This window comes from Centruroides vittatus, unplaced genomic scaffold (assembly GCF_030686945.1).
Source record: "Centruroides vittatus isolate TY-2023 unplaced genomic scaffold, ASM3068694v2 scaffold_3192, whole genome shotgun sequence".
NCBI classification, from domain to species: Eukaryota; Metazoa; Arthropoda; class Arachnida; order Scorpiones; family Buthidae; genus Centruroides; species Centruroides vittatus.
The window spans coordinates 163,381-177,200 of record NW_027122700.1 but is presented as its reverse complement, the minus strand read 5'-3'; positions in this window follow the sequence as shown (position 1 = coordinate 177,200).

The window sequence follows — 13,820 nt, the reverse complement described above, 5'->3', positions numbered from 1 at the left end:
TAAAACATGACAAATATTTATAAACATAGAAGAAAGAATCCGAGTATCGTTTACTAGATCACGTGATGGCTTATTTGTTGTTTTCTATTTTTGGCACGTGGAAAAGTTTCGTACCTTTAAAGATCCCGAGGCCGAATTTTACTAGTGTATAACCTTTGAATACAGCACGTACTCACATAACAACGAACTAGATGATACTGTTCAGGAACTTGTTTGTTTGTTTAGTTATGGCAACGCAACACTTGGGCGATCTGCCTAGGGGGGGATGCCTTCCGGGAGCTCTTTTTAAAAGAAACTGGCCCCTATTTACAGACGTGGAGAAAACTCGGAAAACTCCACGTGGCCAGACTTCCACGTCCGCTGATACGGACAAGTTTAGTTCTATTAGATGTTGTCGGGCCGTTTTAAAAGGATTTTTCTCACTATTTTGTTTTAATGTCTCATCCTCCTCTTCCGTAGTGAGGCGGGGACGACCCGATGACTTTTTTAACAGAAACGCTGCCGGTTTCCTGGTGGCGTTTAGAAATATTCACAACCGTGAGCGAGGTATCTTTAAACATTTCGGCTATTTCGCCTTCCTCTCTGTGTTGAATTATTAGATTCCGAATGTCTTTCGATACTGAACGTGGCATCCTAAAGAACTGACGATATAGAAGTCGCAATTATGGTCTTTCTCTTTTTCTCCGTTGAGTGTCGCCTCTTAGTTTTCTTACAACTATAAAATCTTCGATTTTCGAAGACTATTTTGAAAAAAAAAAATTCTTGTGCGAAGTATATATTAAGTTATGTATCGTTAATTTTTCTGAAAATCAGTAAAACAAGATAGGTATTAAAAAATTTTGCCAAGAGCTTCGCCATATTGCGAATGCCGGTTAGCACGCGCTCGTTTACGTTTACGAAAAACTTCTCCATTGACTTAACACGAGGATTACCTCTGACACCCGCTATTTCCAGTTCTAGGTCAAACTTTAAAATTCGTTATTACAGGCCATTTTATTGTAGAAAATCCTCCGTTCGTTCGAAATTGAACGGGCGAAATTAACGCGACTTCGAATTCTCCGAGATTTACATATTTCTGTACAATATGCCAAATGCCAGTTAATTGATGTAATTTGTGAAGGAAACTGTATACGGTACTTATTCAGAATGCTATTTTTACTAATTAGTAATTAATAATAATAATAATAATTTAAACAAACTGCAGGTAAATGCAGATTTCTAAAGCTAACTCGCTTGTTTTACTGTGGGCCAGAGTCGGTAGATTAACTGGTCTTTCGACTTCCTATCTTCGCTAGTAGCTAAAATCAACTAGAGACAAATGTTACCACCAGGGGCATTGCAATCACTACAAGAGCGCTAGATCGAATCTCAGTGAGGTCGAATATTTTTTTTTTATTGAAAGTTATATATAACCTTCGAGTTCGATTTCATAATTTTCTATGAATTTTATTATAAGAATGAAAAGGCTTTTATTTAAACCCAAAACCAGGTTTATGGATAAATAAATGACACTTAATAAAACATTAAACACCTTCCATCGCTGAGAAATGTTTATTTAATAAAGATTGATATTCAGTTAAATGAATGACAAGGAACAAAACTGACATAATAGTACAATTATTATACGTTAAAAATTTATTATACATACAAACAAATTATATTACACATAATTATAATTATAATAGTAATTATTATTATTTGCGCTATTAAAATTTACTTTAAGTGAGAAATTTTTCTATGTTTTTTACTTTCAATTGATGAAATAAATGATTGATTAATCGTTCGCGTGAAAAAATGCAATCGACAGGTAACAAAAAAGTGCAAAAATCTGGAGGTCAAGTAGGACTTGTGACCAGCATTGTGGCATCCTATCATCAATGTAACAGAACACTGATTTAATATAATATCCATTATTGAAAAATAAACATTCATGTTTGGGTTTGTTAATTGTTCACATACTTTGCTTTCTGCCCAGTACATCAATTGGCAAAGCTTATAGCTTGGATATAACAAACCTCCTCGAGATTTGATGAATGTAAATGTCTTCTCTGGTGCAGCATCTTCAGGTTTTGCTGTTAATATATTTTTGCATTCATCACAACCAAGTGATGGCAGCAGATGACGAACAATGTAACCTCCTAAATAATGTAAAATAAACTTAAATGTTTCTGGTGCACAATAATCGTGATCTAATAATTCATTATCAGTAGGATCTCCACAGGGCAGGCTTGGATTACAAAGCAAATTTTGTAAATGTTCTTCCAATTGTTCTTGAACTTCCTTAAATGGTTTTTTATGACTCTGAAGAAGATTTTTTAAAGTAACAAGGGAAGATCCAGGATCAGTTTGAACTGATGCTCGTTTGGGAGGACGAACCAAACTGTACACAGTCATCAGTCTATACAGGTATAAGAACTGTACTGTTGTGGGATGAGAATTGCTTCCACTTCCTTGTCTTATCATTCCAAAGAAACGCTAATTGAAAAGAAAACATAAGTTAAGAGTTTAATACAAGATTATATAATCATTACACTAAGTCAGTTTTACCTCTAATGGGTCCTGATTAAAGTGAGCTGTCAAGATATAATATGAGTTTGGAAGCAATTGTTTAATGAGTGCTGAGATACTAGTTAGCGTCAAGCGTAGATTTTCTGCTGTCTGGTGGCTCAAAAATCCCTTTTGATCACTGCTTTCAATCTGTAATCTGAATGTTTCCCATCTATTTAACCATTCTAGAGATTCTTCAATAACCTATTTTAAAAAAGTTGTTTATTAAAACATTTATAGTTTTTCCTAGTGAATCATTACTATTACCTTGAGATCATTTGAATCATGTCTGATTCCATCCTGTGGCAATCTGCGATTTAAAGCATCAAAAAGAGCATTGATGCGACGTATGAAACTTATTGTAACATCTGCATTCTTTAGGCTAGCAACCTCACGCTGTTTATAAAACAGCATAGCATCAGCAAAAGTATTACTAAATATCTATAAAGAAATGAGATAAATAAAAGTATTCTTATCAAATCAGATTATATAAGTAAAAAAAAAAAAAAAGTGTTACTTGAGCTGCCAGCAATACACTCATTCTCTGGAAGTTATTCGGATTAACATGTATTTCAGTTACTTTGGGACATGCCTTTAATCCCTTTGGTAATTTGGAATCTTCATCAACAACTGCTTTAAAATGCTGTAATTCAACCCTTCCTTCAGGAAACTAAAAGTAAAAATGAAGAATAATGCAATGGCTTATATTATAAATTAGGTGAAAACACTTTATTTTCTTAGTTTTACCTGAAAGTATCTACTTTTCAAAAGATTGTTTCGCATACATTTTAAAATATGTGGTACATCAATAATTGCCAGTACTTGTCTATCTGCAGCAGGATTTGTAAATGAGCATTGTACATTATTTGTGTCTGCACAAATTCCTAAAGTTTTTAAAGCTGCTTTGTTTGTGCTGGCACCATCACAAACTATTGCATTGACTATTATGCCACACTGCTCTAAATGAATAATTGCTTGCAAAATAAGTTTTGCAACAGTAGTACCTGGGACAGAGCTTTTTGAACAGAATGTGCCAATACATTGTACCCAACTAGCAAAGTGAGGTCTGAACATAAACACTAGGCCATGATCACCTGCTGTAAATTCACTCTGTGGCAACACAGAATTATCACCACAATCAACAAGTCCAATCATTTCACCAGTAGCTTTTGAAAGTTCTATATGTTTTTGAAGTGTAATTTCATCAAAAATTAAAACTCCCTGGCATTCTGTTTGTGGAATAGTCTCCAATTTTGACTTTAAAATAACAAAAAGATCTTCATCAAATCCAAATTTGGCATTAATGCCTCTGATATATTGATGCAGTGTAGACTGACAAGGTAAAGGCAAGTAATCATTATTTCTCAAAAATTCATAGACAGATGGTGACCTAATTTTTAAAAGCAAACAGTCAAGTAACCAATTAATGTCATATCTCATACCCTTTTTGCTTTTTATATGGCATGCTTTCAGCATGTGCTCTATTACAAGTTTCTGTCTCGGTGGTAAGGAATCAAGTTTATCAGCTGACAACTGTTTTATTTTAAGTTCAGCATTTTCTTGATGAAGCTTGAGATTTTCTGTTTGAAGAGTTTTCAGTTTCTTCTTATAGATCATCTTTTGCTTTCTGCACCGATACAAATCCTCTTTGACTTTTAACAATTCAGACTGCAAAGCAGAGATTTTATTGACATATAACAGCTCAGGATGCTGTGTAGTTGCTGCTTCAGATGTGGAGGGTTCTTCTATTTCATTTTCTACAGTTGTTACTTGAGAGTGTGTATCATGCAAATCTAATGATTGATAAAAAAATATTAAAAAAATCAGACAATTAATCTTAAAGTATTTATAAGAAAAGTTAGGCCACAGAGAGATAGCCCTCAGTGAATCACAGTGGGTCTCACAAACCCAGCTCAATCTTTAGTTAGCATTTTTTAAATATAAAATGTTCCTTAAAAATACTGAAAAAATTTATATTTTTTCAACTTTTCGGCCCGATCAACATGAGATTAGAACGTTTTTTTTTATTTGATTTTACTTAGACTAGATGTCTTAAGCTTCCAATCGAAAAATTTATATTAAAACACAGGGTCCGAGAGACCCACTGCAACTCAGGCAAGGGCAAAAAGTTACATGGCTCACTAAGGATTAAGATTACATAAAAAACATATAAATATTTACCTTTGGTATTGACTTTTCGGTATCTCTTCGTAGATGGTTCTTCATTTCTTGTGAGACATCGCGTTGATCGTTTTTGAGGTACAGACTTACTAATGTACTTAGGACAATTAGGGAAGTTTGATGGATATGCATCTGACGTTAATGCCCAGCGATCTCGTGGAATTTCTACTTTCTCTCCATTTATAACATGGGAGTAGGTTTTTAAAATAAATCTACTCGCAAAATGTACGTCACAAACATAACATTTACTTGTTAGCATCTTGTCGTCTCGTGGAATGCATCGCATCCACTTCTCAATCTTATCGCTAGGAACACGGAAGAAATGTCTCTTCTCGTTCGATGACTTATATCCTGCCTTGCATCCTGGCACAAAGCACGTTGGCATTTTTATGTAGCTAAAAAAAACAATTATTATAGGTCGAAATCACTGAGTTCCGTATATCCAAAGCAAGAACAACGCTCTTCTGCGAACAGTGGCGCCAACTAGCGGCAAATATTGTCTCTAGCTAAGTTTGAACTATTAGTCGAAAGACCAGTTAATCTACCGACTCTGCTGTGGGCTTAACAGTGCTTCCTGGTGTCGATAGATGGCAGTGAGTGTGATCGTAAGTAATTTTTATATTATTAATTAAGTAAAGAGTAGTGCTTAATGTTCAGTTATTGGCAGATAATTCTAATACAGATTTAATTAATACTCGATAGTAAAATTAAAGAATTGTTTATTTTTATGAGCTAATGTGCAAAAGTTACAAGTTAAAAAGCAGAATATTACTGAAACGTAATTTAAAAAACACAATGTTAGGCTTGCCGACTGTGTGCGATTGTCGGGACGGTCTAGCAGTCGAGACTATCGTGTGTGATCATGAAATTAACACTCAGACAAACTTACCATGTTTTCGCGTTTAATAAAAGTTTAAAGAGTTTCTTACAATGTTTCTCAATCTCTGTCGACACAAATTTCAAGGAGAGAGTTGAGTAAAGTCCCAAATTCCGAAGAGAGTCGTCCTCGTTTTCTTGGGGGTGTCTACAGACTCGTCCGCTACAGGGCACGAAAGAGGTCAATTTTGTGACTAAACCTGATTCCCTTTTATCTAAAATTTCTTCGACTTTGATATTCTTATCGCAATTCAAACCTTTTGTTTTCCGTTTTAATGGAAAGAACTTTTATTATTTATGCTAGACTTTAAGTCTGCTGTGTTTAATTTTCAATGATTAACTAACTCGCCGGATTTTCTTCATTCGAAACATATCACTTTGATTTTCAACCGGTACCTTACATTTATATTTTCCTGGCTATTATACTAGTACCTAACAGAGGAAAAGTATGGCGATCGGTCAAAAAAATAGCTCCTCCAAGATTTTTACATTTTGGATTCGGGACCTTGAAGTGTCGACAAATGAAAAAAAAACCTGGGTTTTTTTCTTATATGTATTAACGTTAATCTGTATGTGGGAGCACGATTTTGTTCACCCAATTTGAAGCTTAATACAGTAGTAAATCCTGTACTTTTAGTCGAAAATTTCTGAAATTTTGCAAAGCGGTTTGGGTATTAGGGGAATTGTGATGCTGCTAAATTTTGGTGGTTAAAGGTCGATTCGGTAGGTAGACAAAATGATTCGTGTACGGTAAGATTTCTTGACGATTTTACTCGTTATTAGTATTTACAGTCTTTTAAAACCCATTTTACCTCATCAAAATTAAAGTTTTTATGTTTTTAATTATCATAGAATGAGGAAAAAATTTTTAAAAATAAGATATCATAACGGGTGTCGCCACACACACAGTGTTAACAGTTGCCGGGAAAGTTAAGTAACTCGTTGCTGGATTTTTAGTGAGTAGTAGAAAAGACCGAAAGGTGTTACTACTATTCCTAGACGATAAAATCGCCCATAAAGATCGAGGTGCCTGTTATGTGTCCATAATTAGTACAGTACAGCAACGGACATACTAATTGTAACATACATTCATATTGCGTGATAATAGAAAGCTATACTGATAGTAAATGGCAAATTGTTCGTTCAATAAAAAATTTGCTATTTACAAAATTGCGTTGTGATCTCCCATATTATATTTATTATTACATTTACTCTAGAATTCAGTATTCTTGAAATGTGCAAATATTGTACATGTATTCATGTAACATTTTAAAAGGAGAAAGTTAGGAACAGCATTAAAATGCAAATTTTAGTAATTTTAATTGAAGCATTTTCTTTTTGTTTTATTATAAATTGTGTATTAATTTCAAAATATATCCTGCTATTTAATCATAGACACATAACAATATTTCATAACCGATAAAGTATATCATCACTAAGGAACTGTGTTCACTAAATTATGTAGCTACAGTACTTATTCGACTGGAAAGAATCGACCGATCAGTTGATAGTCCTTCACTATCATCGACTTTTCAGTCGACTTAACTCCCAGTCGACTAACTCCCAGTGTTTCATAAAACACTGGGAGTTAGTCGTGGGTTCGCGCCTCGCCAACAAGTTGACCACGTGGAGTTTATTGGGTTTTCTTATCTTAGTAACACCTAAATAGGGGCCCAATTTCTGGTAATACACCTCCTGGGAGGCACTTCCTCTGTTCAGATAGCTCATGCCATACACCAATAAAACAAATCCAGAAGCCAGAGTTGTGTAACTTTCCCGGCTGTTATGAATTTTTATTTAAAAAAACCTTTATATTATTAAAGAAAATAGAGTGTGGCGCTATACTATATAAGACTTTGTTATAAAAACTTTATATATTTTTAAATATTATGAAATAGCAAAAGATTTAATTTTCAGGGTAGAAATTTAATAGCATGAATGCCATTTATATACAAAACTCCGATGTTAAATTTGACACGATTCCAATACTTACGTATACGTAACAGCCGGGAAAATAAAACCAGACAAACAGACTGGTCACGCGAAGTTTCTCGCATTAAAACGATTTATTTCAATATTAAACGATTTTCTATTAATAAAATTTATTGTTGTGTATAAATTATATTTGGCCCACCAGTGGCCACGCGGTTCCGTTCCCTGAACACTGGCTGCCGATTGCAGAGACAGAGTTTACGTTAAACGACGTTTAACAACAGAACGGCCTATAGACGTTGGCTGGCTGAACCGCGGTCTAAAATGCGTTGCAAAGATGACGAGCGTCTATTTCTGAACGCGTTCTAAAGGAACTTCGGCAAAACACTGGCTCTTACTTTCTTCGCTATTACTCCCCTGTTTTAGGAGTCGTTCGGCCAATCGGGTTATTCGTTTGTGACGTCAGAAAAGGTCGCCAGCTATATTCCGAAAGCTTCAGGAAATAAAATCTTAAGGCCGTTAACAACCATGCTGGAATAAATAATGTGCTTTTTAGACTGAACTCTGAGTTGGAAAGAGATATTGGAGGCATAGGACGTCCAGCACACGTTTTACACAACACACTATTAATAGTCGTCAAGATATTTAAGTACAGTAGAGAACCGAAAATCGGAATCAATTGGGGACTGGGGTTGTTCAGATTAGTGATTTGTTCCGATTACCGATTATGTACGAATAAATATATTAACCTGTCCGATGTTAAAATTTTTCTCCGTTGCGTGTCGCTTCGTGTTGAATTTTAGAATTTTCGCTGGATGATAATTTTTTTTTTGTAAAAATAAAAAGGCGTAGTAGCTTCCAAAATTTGGTTAATCACCATTTATTTCTTTAAAATGTTCTAGAATAAAAATTCGGACGATCCGACCTTCCTTTTTAGGCTACATGATCGCCCAGGAAACAATTCCTTTAAAACATAGAAATAATCCAATTAAAAATATAAAATTTTTGTAAATTTTGGAAGCGACTACGTTCTTTTATTTTTACAATCTTGATTTGTCATTATAATTTTATAATGACTTGCGCCCAATTTTATAAATATGTGAAAGAAGAAAATGGTATAATTAAGAAAGTAAAATCAACTTCAAAATACGACCGGGCTAAAAGAAATTGGCCTTGAATCTTTCTTATTATTCCACCTGTTCATTTTACTAGATTAAACTTTATTAATTTTTTATCAGAGTAAAATATATCATTACCTATTCACTTTTTTCACGTTTTATTTATTCAGACATAAAAAGGACGAGGAGAGACAATCGTTTGATAGTGAAACAATTTCGAACAGCTGTAATGGCGTCTTTGTTTACTATCCGCAACGGATGGAAGCTTCGCTACAGAACCTGTCTTTCTCATACCATCAACACCCTAAGAAAGTCGGCTCGGTTTTGCTTAGTTCCATGACAGAGAAAGATGGGCTGCTACGAATTGACAGCACGTATTTTTTATCTTTAGCGATGAATCCAGGTTCTGTTTGGCAACGAACGATAACCGTGTTAGAGTATGGAGGCCTGCGGTAAGCGCTGCGATCTTGTTTTTAGATCCATTGTTGGGCAACACACTGCTCTCACTGCTGGCCTGCTGGTTTAGGGAACCCTTTCGTGTGACAATTGTTCACTCCTAGATTGATGCGAGGGATTGACGGCATAGCGTTCAGGAAATTTTGCGCCTGAAGTTGACTTTCCTGGCAGGACTGAAAACAGCCGTCTTTGATCAAGATAATACGCAGCCGCAAATAGCTAAGCTTTCTCAAACACGTTTCTACACTTCGGTCTCCAGATTTGTCTTGTATTTCGGAAGCGCCACTTTTGGCCACCTACAAATGGAATTTGCAACATCTGTAGAATAATCTGCCGCAGGATAACATACAATCCCTGTATGTCTCTATGTCCAACCGTATTACACTCAATCAAAAATGTTCATTGTGATATTTATTGTGTTACAATAGCCAAGTATTTTTGACCAATAAATATCTACCCTACCTGTTGAACTCGCTGTCAGAATAGTAAAAACATTTTATACTTTATCTTTTTTCATGTACAAATCAAATAAATTTTTAAATCGTGGTAATTTTAATGTAGCAAATTTACTAAATTCTGATGCTAATGATGTTTCGTGATTTCAATTGAAGTTTGCTTGTTTGCATGTTAAGCAAAAAGACCAAAAATCTGTAAGTTTTGTTCGTGTGAAAGACGAATATCGCAAGTTCTTGTGGAAGAAATATTTAAATCACAAGCACAGAAACAAAAAAAAACGATATTATTTATTTATAAGCCATTTATATTCAAAATTCTTAAAGTTGCAATTAAAAAAATAATTAGCAATCATTGATGGTGAAATAGTCACAATGCCGGGCAGAAATTTTTAATCATATTTTTAATTTATTTAATTTAAAATACATGCTCTCCACCTCATAATAGTACTGTAGTGTCTCGCCCCTATACATAATACTTTTCCTGTTAGCAATAGAGTCGTGCATGTCATCTATTTAACGCCTCTCAGAAGAGACGATTTAAATTGAAATAAAATGGCTTCTTTCTTGCATCAGAAGTTCATGTATAGCTAATCGGGACCTCCTGCCCCTAATCTTTCCATTTCGACTTTCATCTACTTAACAACGTTCTCTAGATTAAAAAAATCAAACAGGTGGACGACATTTGTGGGCATTTATACAGCTACAATTTTTTCAAAGTGCAGCCCAACAACAGTATAAAAACAAAACTTCCAGAAGATTCTACTATTGCTCCATTTAAATCGAATCCTACTCTATGAAATACATCGAACATCGAAACTCTAACAAAATTGATTCTACCTTGTCTCTGTGGTGGCGAGCGAAAGACTACAGACAAATAGCAGAATGGTCCGTCGAGATCCGTCTCTATAGAAAGACAGACGCGATAATCCCGAAATTCTGTCAAAAATCTAAATTTTTAGCATTAAACTGAGTCGCGACGCAACAATAGAATTTCGACAATTGTCTTTTGCTTTGTTGGAATGCGATTATTGAATTGTTCAGTGCGTTTTCTGAGTTTTGCTGTAATTAAAGCGATTATTTTGGGTAAGTTTAGTCCCAGATTTTTCTAGATTTAGGTATTTTTTAACATTGTTAGGCGCTAAATCACAATTAGCAGCGATAATTTTCCCACAACGAATATTTCGATAACAATCGTCGTGTGGTTTCTTCAAAGTGAAAAATCGAGCCTTTTGGGGAAATGCATTCAATCTTTTCATTGTTCATTTTCGTCAATCGAGTCGAATTGTTAAAGCAAACTCGAATAATGAATTCTGTCATTTCGAGTTATAATTTTGTGTGTATATTACATATGCATACACATTACATTCGATATGACATTATTATAATCAATCTAACCTTTAATGAATTAGAATAAATGAGTTAATTTAATTTCATTTAGAATATTTTCATTAGTTTTAATGACAATCAACAGAATAGCATAACTTTTATAAACCATAGACATGTTATACAATATTTAATACTAGTTTGTTTTTGCTTGCAGAATGGATGATTTCAAAGCGTTAAAGAAATGGAATGCCTCTGGAGGAGACAGTCAAGAGGAGAGCACCTCGACATCGGAATCGACTTCCTCTTCATTTCGAGTGATTCGCGTGCGTCCGAAAGAAGTGGTGGAGGGTGCGGAGAAATCTGGTCAACCCGACAAGAAACGGGTCATTGTCGTCTCTCCCAATGAGAGCACCTCGTCTGTCATCGATTACCTGGAAAAGAGGTATCCGGAAGTTCCGGAATGGTCGGTGCAGAGACAGGCACGCGAAGTAGGACCGGAAGAGGAGTGTAAATCGATTCTGAAAAAGAGGAAAAAGAAGCCTTGGTGGAAGAAGATCTTCTTCTTTTGGAAGAAATAAATCTTCGAGGACTTCTCACCAAATGTGACTTTGCCCCCGATTGTGACTTTTTTACCCGGATATGGACTATTACCTGGCTGTGACCTAATGACCGGATGCAACTTCATTTATCGGATGTGACTTTTCGTGGCGGTTTGGCGTCTTCTCTTTCCTGCTGACGGTACTTGGAATGATACATGTCCTTTTGTCATCGCTAACGAGGGACGTGTTCTTCCACTTCAGTTAATTAAAGTCGACGGCGACAACTTAGCACAGTCTTCGGTCGTGAGGATGTTGGATTGGTGAAATTCTGAGCGGAAAATAATGTATTTCCGCCAGCAACGTGCGTGTCACCACTGGACAACCTAATAAAAACAAAAGGGAAATACCGCAGTTAGCATATGTTTAAGCCACAATTATAATCATGTGGAACAATTAAACGTGTATATAAACTTTTACTTAATGAAACTTTTTAACATTATATTAATTGATTACGTGTATCAGTTTAAATATTATATCCGCACATTTTATTTTTGGACTAATTTGTGATTAAACTTTAAAGTAATCTTTCTAACAATTAAATTCAAAGTCAAAGCAGAAGAAAATGTACACGATTCATAACGAAAGGAAAATATAAAAATAAAACGAGTAAAAGTAAATTTAAAAACCCATCGAAATTGTATTAATACAAAGGCAAGAAATAAAATGTTAGATAACAGAAATTATTAAACTGAATGAAGTCGGTTGTTTCCGCGAGTACTTTGTTAAGTTTAATATTAACTTAATTTGAACTTAATATAACAATACCGTTTATTTACTGGCCATTTTATTCTAGTTGTAAAGTACAGGGTGATAGAAATTTTTAAAAATTAATAACTTACAAACTATTTATAGTAAGATGTTGCGGTTTTCACAGAAATGCTTAGAAAGAAGCGGAACTTTTTTAGTTTTAATAAAAGTTTCAGTACCAAAATAGTTTCATTTCTTGCCATAGATGGCGCTGTATCATTTGTAAGTTTCTTAAAATAAGAATAATATATATATATTATTAGTGTAAGCTCTAGTAACAACTACACAGATTATGTAATTTTATCAAGCGCCCATTCATGGCAAGAAATGTAACTATTTTCTCGCTTTTTCACTATTTTTGTGTTTTGAAGGAACATTCGGGGAGTACAAGAATCTCCCTCCCCAACTTTACCACGAAGAGGACGAAGTGGCCATTTATCGTACAAGTGAATATTTTTCGAAATCTTCGATAATAAGAGCTCTTTCGTCTCATTTTTCTACGTATCTTATACTTGTATCGTAATTTACTGTTTTTCTGTTTTTAGACATGCCGAAAGATGTTTTAGAAACAAACATACATACATACATACACACTCTCACGGACACGACATCGCTGTACACGAAGTCATAGTTTTAAGTATATTAACAACTTTAATTAATACCAATTGAAATGCGTTTTCGGTTGTTTGTTTCTGTACTTTTGTAGTCAATTTCACTATACACCCCGTTCTTTTGTTTTTATTAAATGTTTCTACTTTAACTCCTGAGCGTTTGTGCTCATTATTACTAGTGTGATAAGTCCTTACTATTATATGCCTCACGTTTTGAGATATTTTATATACTTTAAGAGATACACCGTTTAACCGTCATTCGAATTTTCGCACTCACGTACTTACACGTCAAACACCTCGTTCTGTGTGATTCGGCACAATGAAACAACACGAACACTCGCTTTCCACAAATCCGACCTCTGGGTCCCCGTCACGAGAAGTGGAAACGCCAATTTTAAAGATTAACAGACTTCAAATTGGCGGCCGAAAGGGCTCTGGTAATAACAATTTCCACTTATTAGGCAGAATTTCAGGTATTTTATCGATTTGTGAAGACTGCCAAATCCGCATTTTCGACACTTTACTGTAATTAAAACAAATATGAAAACTATTAAGAAACAGGGCCGGATTAATCCACTTTGGGACCCTAGACATTTTCTTCTTACCGGGCCCTCTCCCTCTCCCACAAGAAATAAAGCGCACAAAAAATATAAAATAATAAATGAAACAAAACTAAATAACGTGAAAAACTAAAACAAATTTTAAATTTTTATTAATAAAAAATATTTAATATACAACAACAAATTTTAGTTTTTCTAGAAAAGTTTAAACAGTTTGTTTATAAATTTTAAAAAATTGAAATTTATTTTATTAAATGTCTAACAAAAGTTGTTATACAATAACAATATTACCTTAAAACAGGCATGTCAAACACGCGGCCCACCAACACCTGAGTTGCGGCCCGCCGAGACTTTAAAAAAATTTTTAAATATCAAGCTTTGACGTTCGAAGTTGGAAAGTTTGAACTTTTTT